This window comes from Macaca mulatta, chromosome 5 (assembly GCF_049350105.2).
Source record: "Macaca mulatta isolate MMU2019108-1 chromosome 5, T2T-MMU8v2.0, whole genome shotgun sequence".
Classification (NCBI taxonomy): Eukaryota; Metazoa; Chordata; class Mammalia; order Primates; family Cercopithecidae; genus Macaca; species Macaca mulatta.
The window spans coordinates 93,436,659-93,449,505 of NC_133410.1; positions in this window are offsets into that span (position 1 = coordinate 93,436,659).

Genomic DNA, 12,847 nt, shown 5'->3' on the forward strand with positions numbered 1-12,847 from the left:
CTTTCCAGATTTCATCTCAGGATATTTCCTTTTTCACCATAGCCCTCTATGGGCTTCCAAATATCACTTTGCCAATTCCACAAGAACTGTCTTAGCGAAATTCTTATTGAGGGGAAAGCTGTAACTCTGTGAGATGATTTCACAGAACACAAAGAAGTTTCTCAGAAAGCTTCTTTCTCTTTGTTATCGGAGGATATATCCTTTGGCCCTATAGTCTTCCAAGGGATCCGAAATATCTGTTCTCAGATTCCACAGAAATAAGGCTAGCAAAGAGATCCACGAAATACAGATGTAACTCTGAGAGATGAATTAACAGAACACTAAGGAGTTTCTCAGAAAGCTTCTTTCCAGATTTCTTCTCAGGATATTTCCTTTTTCACCATAGCCCTCTATGGGCTTCCAAATATCACTTTGCCAATTCCACAAGAACTGTCTTAGCGAAAGGCTTCTTGAGGGGAAAGTTGCAACTCTGTGCGATGATTTCACAGAAAACAAAGAAGTTTCTCAGAAAGCTTCTTTCTCTTTGTTATCGGAGGATATTTCCTTTGTCCCTATAGTCTTCAAAGGGATCCGAATTATCTGTTCTCAGATTCCACAGAAATAAGGCTAGCAAAGAGATCCACGAAATACACATGTAACTCTGTGAGATGAATTAACAGAACACTAAGAGTTTATCAGAAAGCTTCTTTCCAGATTTCATCTGAGGATATTTCCTTTTTCACCATAGCCCTCTAGGGGCTTCTAAATATCACTTTGCCAATTCCACAAGAACTGTCTTAGCGAAAGGCTTCTTGAGGGGAAAGCTGTAACTCTGTGAGATGATTTCACAGAACACAAAGAAGTTTCTCAGAAAGCTTCTTTCTCTTTGTTATCGGAGGATATTTCCTTTGGCCCTATAGTCTTCAAAGGGATCCGAAATATCTGTTCTTAGATTCCACAGAAATAAGGCTAGCAAAGAGAACCACGAAATACAGATGTAACTCTGAGAGATTAATCAACAGAATACTAAGCAGTTTCTCAGAAAGCTTCTTTCCAGATTTCATCTGAGGATATTTCCTTTTTCACCATAGCCCTCTATGGGCTTCCAAATATCACTTTGCCAATTCCACAAGAACTGTCTTAGCGAAAGGCTTCTTGAGGGGAAAGCTGTAACTCTGAGAGATGATTTCACAGAGCACAGTGAAATTTCTGAGAAAGCTTCTTTCTCTTTGTTATCGGAGGATATTTCCTTTGTCCCTATAGTCTTCAAAGGGATGAGAAATATCTGTTCTCAGATTCCACAGAAATAAGGCTAGCAAAGAGATCCACGAAATACAGATGTAACTCTTTGAGTGGAAGTTACAGAACACAAAGCGGTTTCTCAGAAAGCTTCTTTCTAGATTTCATCTGAGGATATTTCCTTTTTCACCATAGCCCTCTATGGGCTACCAAATATCACTTTGCCAATTCCACAAGAACTGTCTTAGCGAAAGGCTTCTTGACGGGAAAGCTGTAACTCTGTGTGATGATTTCACAGAACACAAAGAAGTTTCTCAGAAAGCTTCTTTCTCTTTGTTATCGCAGGATATTTCCTTTGGCCTTATAATCTTCAATGGGATCCAAAATATCTGTTCTCAAATTCCACAGAAATAAGGCTAGCAAAGAGATCCATGAAATACAGATGTAACTCTGTGAGATGAATTAACAGAACACTAAGCAGTTTCTCAGAAAGCTTCTTTCCAGATTTCATCTGAGGATATTTCCTTTTTCAACATAGCCCTCTATGGGCTACCAAATATCACTTTGCCAATTCCACAAGAACTGTCTTAGCGAAAGGCTTCTTGAGGGGAAAGCTGTAACTCTGTGAGATGATTTCACAGAACACAAAGAAGTTTCTCAGAAACCTTCTTTCTCTTTGTTATCGGAGGATATTTCCTCTGGCCGTATAGTCTTCAAGGGATCCCAAATATCTGTTCTCACATTCCACAGAAATAAGGCTAGCAAAGAGATACACGACATACAGATTTAACTCTTTGAGTGGAAGTCACAGAACACTAAGCGGTTTCTCAGAAAGCTTCATTCCAGATTTCATCTGAGGATATTTCCTTTTTCACCATAGCCCTATATGGGCTTCCAAATATCCCTTTGCCAATTCCACAAGAACTGTCTTAGCGAAAGGCTTCTTGAGGGGAAAGCTGTAACTCTGAGGGATGATTTCACAGAACACAAAGAAGTTTCTCAGAAGGCTTCTTTCTCTTTGTTATCGGAGGATATTTCCTTTGGCCCTATAGTCTTCAAAGAGATCCGAAATATCTGTTCTCAGATTCCACAGAAATAAGGCTAGCAAAGAGATCCACGAAATACAGATGTAACTCTTTGAGATGAATTAACAGAACACTGAGCAGTTTCTCAGAAAGCTTCTTTCCAGATTGCATCTGAGGATATTTCCTTTTTCACCATAGCCCTCTATGGGCTTCCAAATATCCCTTTGCCAATTCCACAAGAACTGTCTTAGCGAAAGGCTTCTTGAGGGGAAAGCTGTAACTCTGTGAGATGATTTCACAGAACACAAAGTAGTTTCTCAGAAAGCTTCTTTCTCTTTGTTATCGGAGGATATTTCCTTTGTCCCTATAGTCTTCAAAGGGATCCGAAACATCAGTTCTCAGATTCCACAGAAATAAGGCTAGCAAAGAGATCCACGAAATACAGATGTAACTCTGTGAGTGGAAGTCACAGAACACTAAGCGGTTTCTCAGAAAGCTTCTTTCCATGTTTCATCTGAGGATATTTCCTTTTTCACCCTAGCCCTCTATGGGCTTCCAAATATCACTTTGCCAATTCCACAAGAACTGTCTTAGCGAAAGGCTTCTTGAGGGGAAAGCTGTAACTCTGGGAGATGATTTCACAGAACACAAAGAAGTTTCTCAGAAAGCTTCTTTCTCTTTGTAATCGGAGGATATTTCCTTTGCCCTATAGTCTTCAAAGGGACCCGAAATATCTGTTCTCAGATTCCACAGAAATAAGGTTATGAAAGAGATCCACGAAATACAGACGTAACTCTGTGAGTGGAAGTCACAGAACAGTAAGCGGCTTCTCAGAAAGCTTCTTTCCAGATTTCATCTGTGGATATTTCCTTTTTCACCATAGCCCTCTATGGGCTTCCAAATATCACCTTGCCAATTTTACAAGAACTGTCTTAGCGAAAGGCTTCTTGAGGGGAAAGCTGTAACTCTGTGAGATGATTTCACAGAACACAAAGAAGTTTCTCAGAAGGTTTCTTTCTCTTTGTTATCGGAGGATATTTCCTTTGGCCCTATAGTCTTCAAAGGGATCCGAAATATCGGTTCTCAGATTCCACAGAAATAAGGCTGGCAAAGAGATCCATGAAATACAGATGTAACTCTGTGAGATGAATAAACAGAACACTAAGAGTTTCTCAGAAAGCTTCTTTCCAGATTTCATCTGTGGATATTTCCTTTTTCACCATAGCCCTCAAGGGGCTTTTAAATATCACGTTGCCAAATCCACAAGAACTGTCTTATCGAAAGGCTTCTTGAGGGGAAAGCTATAACTCTGTGAGATGATTTCACACAACACAAAGAAGTTTCTCAGACAGCTTCTTTCTCTTTGTTATCGGAGGTTATTTCCTTTGGCCCTATAGTCTTCAAAGGGATCCGAAATATCTGTTCTCAGATTCCACAGAAATAAGGCTAGCAAAGAGATCCACGAAATACAGATGTAACTCTGAGAGATGAATTAACAGAACTCTAAGCGGCTTCTCAGAAAGCTTCTTTCCAGATTTCTTCTGAGGTATTTCCTTTTTCACCATAGCCCTATATGGGCTTCCAAATATCACTTTGCCAATTCCACAAGAACAGTCTTACCGAAAGGCTTCTTGAGGGGAAAGCTGTTACTCTGTGAGATGATTTCACAGAACACAAAGAAGTTTCTCAGAAAGCTTCTTTCTCTTTGTTATCGGAGGATATTTCCGTTGCCCTATAGTCTTCAAAGGGATCCGAAATATCTGTTCTCAGATTCCACAGAAATAAGGTTATGATAGAGATCCACGAAATACAGATGTAACTCTGTGAGTGGAAGTCACAGAACACTAAGCGGCTTCTCAGAATGCTTCTTTCCAGATTTCATCTGAGGATATTTCCTTTTTCACATTAGCCCTCTATGGGCTTCCAAATATCACCTTGCCAATTTTACAAGAACTGTCTTAGCGAAAGGCTTCTTGAGGGGAAAGCTGTAACTCTGTGAGATGATTTCACAGAACACAAAGAAGTTTCTCAGAAAGCTTCTTTCTCTTTGTTATCTTAGGATATTTCCTTTGGCCCTATAGTCTTCAAAGAGATCCGAAATATCTGTTCTCAGATTCCACAGAAATAAGGCTAGCAAAGAGATCCACGAAATACAGATGTAACTCTGTGAGATGAATTAACAGAACACTAAGCAGTTTCTCAGAAAGCTTCTTTCCAGATTTCATCTCAGGATATTTCCTTTTTCAACGTAGCCCTCTATGGGCTTCCAAATATCACTTTGCCAATTCCACAAGAACTGTCTTAGCGAAAGGCTTCTTGAGGGGAAAGCTGTAACTCTGTGAGATGATTTCACAGAACACAAAGAAGTTTGTCAGAAAGCTTCTTTCTCTTTGTTATCGGAGGATATTTCCTTTGGCCCTATAGTCTTCAAAGGGATCCGAAATATCTGTTCTCAGATTCCACAGAAATAAGGCTAGCAAAGAGATCCACGAAATACAGATGTAACTCTGTGAGATGAATTAACAGAACACTAGGGGTTTATCAGAAAGCTTCTTTCCAGATTTCATTTGAGGATATTTCCTTTTTTACCATAGCCCTCTAGGGGCTTCTAAATATCACTTTGCCAAATACACAAGAACTGTCTTAGCGAAAGGCTTCTTTAGGGGAAAGCTGTAACTCTGTGAGATGATTTTACAGAACACAAAGAAGTCTCTCAGAAAGCTTATTTCTCTTTGTTATCGGATTATATTTCCTTTGGACCTATAGTCTTCAAAGGGATCCGAAATATCTGTTCTCAGATTCCACAGAAATAAGGCTAGCAAAGAGATGCACGAATACAGATGTAACTCAGTGAGATGAATGAACAGAACACTAAGCAGTTTCTCAGAGACCTTCTTTCCAGATTTCATCTGAGGATATTTCCTTTTTCACCATAGCCATATATGGGCTTCCAAATATCACTTTGCCAATTCCACAAGAACAGTCTTAGCGAAAGGGTTTTTAAGGGTAAAGCTGTAACTCTGTGAGATGATTTCACAGAACACAACGAGGTTTCTCAGAAAACTTCTTTCTCTTTGTTATCGGAGAATATTTCCTTTGGCCCTATAGTCTTCAAAGGGATCCGAAATCTCTGTTCTCAGATTCCACAGAAATAAGGCTAGCAAAGAGATCCACGAAATACAAATGTAACTCTGTGAGATGAATTAACAGAACACTAAGCAGTTTCTCAGAAATCTTCTTTCCAGATTTCATCTGAGGATATTTCCTTTTTCACCATAGCCCTCTATGGGCTTCCAAATATCACTTTGCCAATTCCACAATAATTGTCTTAGCGAAAGGCTTCTTGAGGGGAAAGCTGTAACTCTGTGAGATGATTTCACAGAACACAAAGAAGTTTCTCAGAAAGCTTCTTTCTCTTTGTTATCGGAGGATATTTCCTTTGCCCTATAGTCTTCAAAGGGATCCGAAATATCTGTTCTCAGATTCCACAGAAATAAGGTTATGAAAGAGATCCACGAAATACAGATGTAACTCTGTGAGTGGAAGTCACAGAACACTAAGCGGCTTCTCAGAAAGCTTCTTTCCAGATTTCATCTGAGGATATTTCCTTATTCACATTAGCCCTCTATGGGCTTCCAAATATCACCTTGCCAATTTTACAAGAACTGTCTTAGCGAAAGGCTTCTTGAGGGGAAAGCTGTAACTCTGTGAGATGATTTCACAGAACACAAAGAAGTTTCTCAGAAAGCTTCTTTCTCTTTGTTATCGGAGGATATTTCCTTTGGCCCTATTGTCTTCAAAGGGATCCGAAATATCTGTTCTCAGATTCCACAGAAATAAGGCTAGCAAAGAGATCCACGAAATACAGATGTAACTCTGTGAGATGAATTAACAGAACACTAAGCAGTTTCTCAGAAAGCTTCTTTCCAGATTTCATCTCAGGATATTTCCTTTTTCACCATAGCCCTCTATGGGCTTCCAAATATCACTTTGCCAATTCCACAAGAACTGTCTTAGCGAAATTCTTATTGAGGGGAAAGCTGTAACTCTGTGAGATGATTTCACAGAACACAAAGAAGTTTCTCAGAAAGCTTCTTTCTCTTTGTTATCGGAGGATATATCCTTTGGCCCTATAGTCTTCCAAGGGATCCGAAATATCTGTTCTCAGATTCCACAGAAATAAGGCTAGCAAAGAGATCCACGAAATACAGATGTAACTCTGAGAGATGAATTAACAGAACACTAAGGGTTTATCAGAAAGCTTCTTTCCAGATTTCATTTGAGGATATTTCCTTTTTCACCATAGCCCTCTATGGGCTTCTAAATATCACTTTGCCAAATACACAAGAACTGTCTTAGCGAAAGGCTTCTTGAGGGGAAAGCTGTAACCTGTGAGATGATTTCACAGAACACAAAGAAGTTTCTCAGAAAGCTTATTTCTCTTTGTTATCGGAGGATAATTCCTTTGGCCCTATAGTCTTCAAAGGGATCCGAAATATCTGTTCTCAGATTCCACAGAAATAAGGCTAGCAAAGAGATCCACGAAATACAGATGTAACTCTGTGAGATGAATTAACAGAACACTAAGCAGTTTCTCACAAAGCTTCTTTACAGATTTCATCTGTGGATATTTCCTTTTTCACCATAGCCCTCTAGGTTCTTCTAAATATCACTTTGCCAATTCCACAAGAACTGTCTTAGCGAAAGGCTTCTTTAGGGGAAAGCTGTAACTCTGTGAGATGATTTTACAGAACACAAAGAAGTTTCTCAGAAAGCTTCTTTCTCTTTGTTATCGGATTATATTTCCTTTGGACCTATAGTCTTCAAAGGGTTCCGAAATATCTGTTCTCAGATTCCACAGAAATAAGGCTAGCAAAGAGATGCACGAAATACAGATGTAACTCAGTGAGATGAACGAACAGAACACTAAGCAGTTTCTCAGAGAGCTTCTTTCCAGATTTCATCTGAGGATTTTTCCTTTTTCACCATAGCCGTATATGGGCTTCAAAATATCACTTTGCCAATTCCACAAGAACTGTCTTAGCGAAAGGCTTCTTGAGGGGAAAGCTGTAACTCTGTGAGATGATTTCACAGAACACAAAGAAGTTTCTCAGAAAGCTTCTTTCTCTTTGTTATCGGAGGATATTTCCTTTGCCCTATAGTCTTCAAAGGGATCCGAAATATCTGTTCTCAGATTCCACAGAAATAAGGTTATGAAAGAGATCCACGAAATACAGATGTAACTCTGTGAGTGGAAGTCACAGAACACTAAGCGGCTTCTCAGAAAGCTTCTTTCCAGATTTCATCTGAGGATATTTCCTTATTCACATTAGCCCTCTATGGGCTTCCAAATATCACCTTGCCAATTTTACAAGAACTGTCTTAGCGAAAGGCTTCTTGAGGGGAAAGCTGTAACTCTGTGAGATGATTTCACAGAACACAAAGAGGTTTCTCAGAAAGCTTCTTTCTCTTTGTTATGGGAGGATATTTCCTTTGGCCCTATTGTCTTCAAAGGGATCCGAAATATCTGTTCTCAGATTCCACAGAAATAAGGCTAGCAAAGAGATCCACGAAATACAGATGTAACTCTGTGAGATGAATTAACAGAACACTAAGCAGTTTCTCAGAAAGCTTCTTTCCAGATTTCATCTCAGGATATTTCCTTTTTCACCATAGCCCTCTATGGGCTTCCAAATATCACTTTGCCAATTCCACAAGAACTGTCTTAGCGAAATTCTTATTGAGGGGAAAGCTGTAACTCTGTGAGATGATTTCACAGAACACAAAGAAGTTTCTCAGAAAGCTTCTTTCTCTTTGTTATCGGAGGATATTTCCTTTGGCCCTATAGTCTTCCAAGGGATCCGAAATATCTGTTCTCAGATTCCACAGAAATAAGGCTAGCAAAGAGATCCACGAAATACAGATGTAACTCTGAGAGATGAATTAACAGAACACTAAGGGTTTATCAGAAAGCTTCTTTCCAGATTTCATTTGAGGATATTTCCTTTTTCACCATAGCCCTCTATGGGCTTCTAAATATCACTTTGCCAAATACACAAGAACTGTCTTAGCGAAAGGCTTATTGAGGGGAAAGCTGTAACTCTGTGAGATGATTTCACAGAACACAAAGAAGTTTCTCAGAAAGCTTATTTCTCTTTGTTATCGGAGGATAATTCCTTTGGCCCTATAGTCTTCAAAGGGATCCGAAATATCTGTTCTCAGATTCCACAGAAATAAGGCTAGCAAAGAGATCCACGAAATACAGATGTAACTCTGTGAGATGAATTAACAGAACACTAAGCAGTTTCTCACAAAGCTTCTTTACAGATTTCATCTGTGGATAATTCCTTTTTCACCATAGCCCTCTAGGTGCTTCTAAATATCACTTTGCCAATTCCACAAGAACTGTCTTAGCGAAAGGCTTCTTTAGGGGAAAGCTGTAACTCTGTGAGATGATTTTACAGAACACAAAGAAGGTTCTCAGAAAGCTTCTTTCTCTTTGTTATCGGATTATATTTCCTTTGGACCTATAGTCTTCAAAGGGTTCCGAAATATCTGTTCTCAGATTCCACAGAAATAAGGCTAGCAAAGAGATGCACGAAATACAGATGTAACTCAGTGAGATGAACGAACAGAACACTAAGCAGTTTCTCAGAGAGCTTCTTTCCAGATTTCATCTGAGGATTTTTCCTTTTTCACCATAGCCGTATATGGGCTTCCAAATATCACTTTGCCAATTCCACAAGAACTGTCTTAGCGAAAGGCTTCTTGAGGGGAAAGCTGTAACTCTGTGAGATGATTTCACAGAACACAAAGAAGTTTCTCAGAAAGCTTCTTTCTCTTTGTTATCGGAGGATATTTCCTTTGCCCTATAGTCTTCAAAGGGATCCGAAATATCTGTTCTCAGATTCCACAGAAATAAGGTTATGAAAGAGATCCACGAAATACAGATGTAACTCTGTGAGTGGAAGTCACAGAACACTAAGCGGCTTCTCAGAAAGCTTCTTTCCAGATTTCATCTGAGGATATTTCCTTATTCACATTAGCCCTCTATGGGCTTCCAAATATCACCTTGCCAATTTTACAAGAACTGTCTTAGCGAAAGGCTTCTTGAGGGGAAAGCTGTAACTCTGTGAGATGATTTCACAGAACACAAAGAAGTTTCTCAGAAAGCTTCTTTCTCTTTGTTATCGGAGGATATTTCCTTTGGCCCTATTGTCTTCAAAGGGATCCGAAATATCTGTTCTCAGATTCCACAGAAATAAGGCTAGCAAAGAGATCCACGAAATACAGATGTAACTCTGTGAGATGAATTAACAGAACACTAAGCAGTTTCTCAGAAAGCTTCTTTCCAGATTTCATCTCAGGATATTTCCTTTTTCACCATAGCCCTCTATGGGGTTCCAAATATCACTTTGCCAATTCCACAAGAACTGTCTTAGCGAAATTCTTATTGAGGGGAAAGCTGTAACTCTGTGAGATGATTTCACAGAACACAAAGAAGTTTCTCAGAAAGCTTCTTTCTCTTTGTTATCGGAGGATATTTCCTTTGGCCCTATAGTCTTCCAAGGGATCCGAAATATCTGTTCTCAGATTCCACAGAAATAAGGCTAGCAAAGAGATCCACGAAATACAGATGTAACTCTGAGAGATGAATTAACAGAACACTAAGGGTTTATCAGAAAGCTTCTTTCCAGATTTCATTTGAGGATATTTCCTTTTTCACCATAGCCCTCTATGGGCTTCCAAATATCACTTTGCCAATTCCACAAGAACTGTCTTAGCGAAAGGCTTCTTGAGGGGAAAGCTGTAACTCTGTGAGATGATTTCACAGAACACAAAGGAGTGTCTCAGAAACCTTCTTTCTCTTTGTTATCGGAGGATATTTCCTTTGGACCTATAGTCTTCAAAGGGATCCGAAATATCTGTTCTCAGATTCCACAAAAATAAGGCTAGCAAAGAGATCCACGAAATACAGATGTAACTCTGTGAGATGAATTAACAGAACACTAAGAGTTTCTCAGAAAGCTTCTTTCCTGATTTCATCTGAGGATATTTCCTTTTTCACCATAGCCCTCTAGGGGCTTCTAAATATCACTTTGCCAAATACACAAGAACTGTCTTAGCGAAAGGCTTCTTGAGGGGAAAGCTGTAACTCTGTGAGATGATTTCACAGAACACAAAGAAGTTTCTCAGAAAGCTTCTTTCTCTTTGTGATCGGAGGATATTTCCTTTGGCCCTATAGTCTTCAAAGGGATCCGAAATATCTGTTCTCAGATTCCACAGATATAAGGCTAGCAAAGAGATTCACGAAATACAGATGTAACTCTGAGAGATTAATCAACAGAATACTAAGCAGTTTCTCAGAAAGCTTCTTTCCAGATTTCATCTGAGGATATTTCCTTTTTCACCATAGCCCTCTAAGGACTTCCAAATATCTCTTTGCCAATTCCACAAGAACTGTCTTAGCGAAAGGCTTCTTGAGGGGAAAGCTGTAACTCTGAGAGATGATTTCACAGAACACAATGAAATTTCTCAGAAAGCTTCTTTCTCTTTGTTATCGGAGGATATTTCCTTTGTCCCTATAGTCTTCAAAGGGATCCGAAATATCTGTTCTCAGATTCCACAGAAATAAGGCTAGCAAAGAGATCCACGAAATACAGATGTAACTCTGTGAGATGAATTCACAGAACACTAAGCAGTTTCTCAGAAAGCTTCTTTCCAGATTTCATCTGAGGATATTTCCTTTTTCACCATAGCCCTCTAATGGCTTCCAAATATCACTTTGCGAATTCCACAAGAACTGTCTTAGCGAAAGGATTCTAGAGGGGAAAGCTGTAACTCTGTGAGATGATTTCACAGAACACAAAGAAGTTTCTCAGAAAGATTCTTCCTCTTTGTTATCGGAGGATATTTCCTTTGGACCTATAGTCTTCAAAGGGATCCGAAATATCTGTTCTCAGATTCCACAGGAATAAGGGTAGCAAAGAGATCCACGAAATACAGATGTAACTCTGTGAGATGAATTAACAGAACACTGAGAAGTTTCTCAGAAAGCTTCTTTCCAGATTTCATCTGAGGATATTTACTTTTTCACCATAGCCCTATATGGGCTTCCAAATATCCCTTTGCCAATTCCACAAGAACTGTCTTAGCGAAAGGCTTCTTGAGGGGAAAGCTGTAACTCTGAGAGATTATTTCACAGAACACAAAGAAGATTCTCAGAAAGCTTCTTTCTCTTTGTTATCGGAGGATATTTCCTTTGGCCCTATAGTCTTCAAAGAGATCCGAAATATCTGTTCTCAGATTCCACAGAAATAAGGCTGGCAAAGAGATCCACGAAATACAGATGTAACTCTTTGAGATGAATTAACAGATCACTGAGCAGTTTCTCAGAAAGCTTCTTTCCAGATTGCATCTGAGGATATTTCCTTTTTCACCATAGCCCTCTATGGGCTTCCAAATATCCCTTTGCCAATTCCACAAGAACTGTCTCAGCGAAAGGCTTCTAGAGGGGAAAGCTGTAACTCTGTGAGATGATTTCACAGAACACAAAGAAGTTTCTCAGAAAGCTTCTTTCTCTTTGTTATCGGAGGATATTTCCTTAGGCCCTATAGTTTTCAAAGGGATCCGAAATATCTGTTCTCAGATTCCACAGAAATAAGGCTAGCAAAGAGATCCACGAAATACAGATGTAACTCTGTGAGTGGAAGTCACAGAATACTAAGCGGCTTTTCAGAAAGCTTCTTTCCAGATTTCATCTGAGGATATTTCCTTTTTTCACCATAGCCCTCTATGGGCTTCCAAATATCACTTTGCCAATTCCACAAAACAGTCTTAGCGAAAGGCTTCTTGAGGGGAAAGCTGTAACTCTGTGAGATGATTTCACAGAACACAAAGAGGTTTCTCAGAAAGCTTCTTTCTCTTTGTTATCGGAGGATATTTCCCTTGGCCTTATAGTCTTCAAAGGGATCCGACATATCTGTTCTCAGATTCCACAGAAATAAGGCTAGCAAAGAGATCCACGAAATACAGATGTAACTCTGTGAGATGAATTAATAGAACACTAAGCAGTTTCTCAGAAAGCTTCTTTCCATATTTCATCTGACGATATTTCCTTTTTCACCATAGCCCTATAGGGGCTTCCAAATATCACTTTGCCAATTCCACAAGAACTGTCTTAGCCAAAGGCTTCTTGAGGGGAAAGCTGTAACTCTGTGAGATGACTTCACAGAACACAAAGAAATCTCTCAGAAAGCTTCTTTCTCTTTGTTATCGGAGGATATTTCCTTTGGCCTTATAGTTTTCAAAGGGATCCGAAATATCGGATATCAGATTCCACAGAAATAATGCTAGCAAAGAGATCCACGAAATACAGATGTAACTCTGTGAGTGGAAGTCACAGAACACTAAGCGGTTTCTCAGCAAGCTTCTTTCCAGATTTCATGTGAGATTATTTCCTTTTTCACCATAGCCCTCTATGGGCTTCCAAATATCCCTTTGCCAATTCCACAAGAACTGTCTTAGCGAAAGGCTTCTTGAGGGGAAAGCTGTAACTCTGTGAGATGACTTCACAGAACACAAAGAAGTTTCTCAGAAAGCTT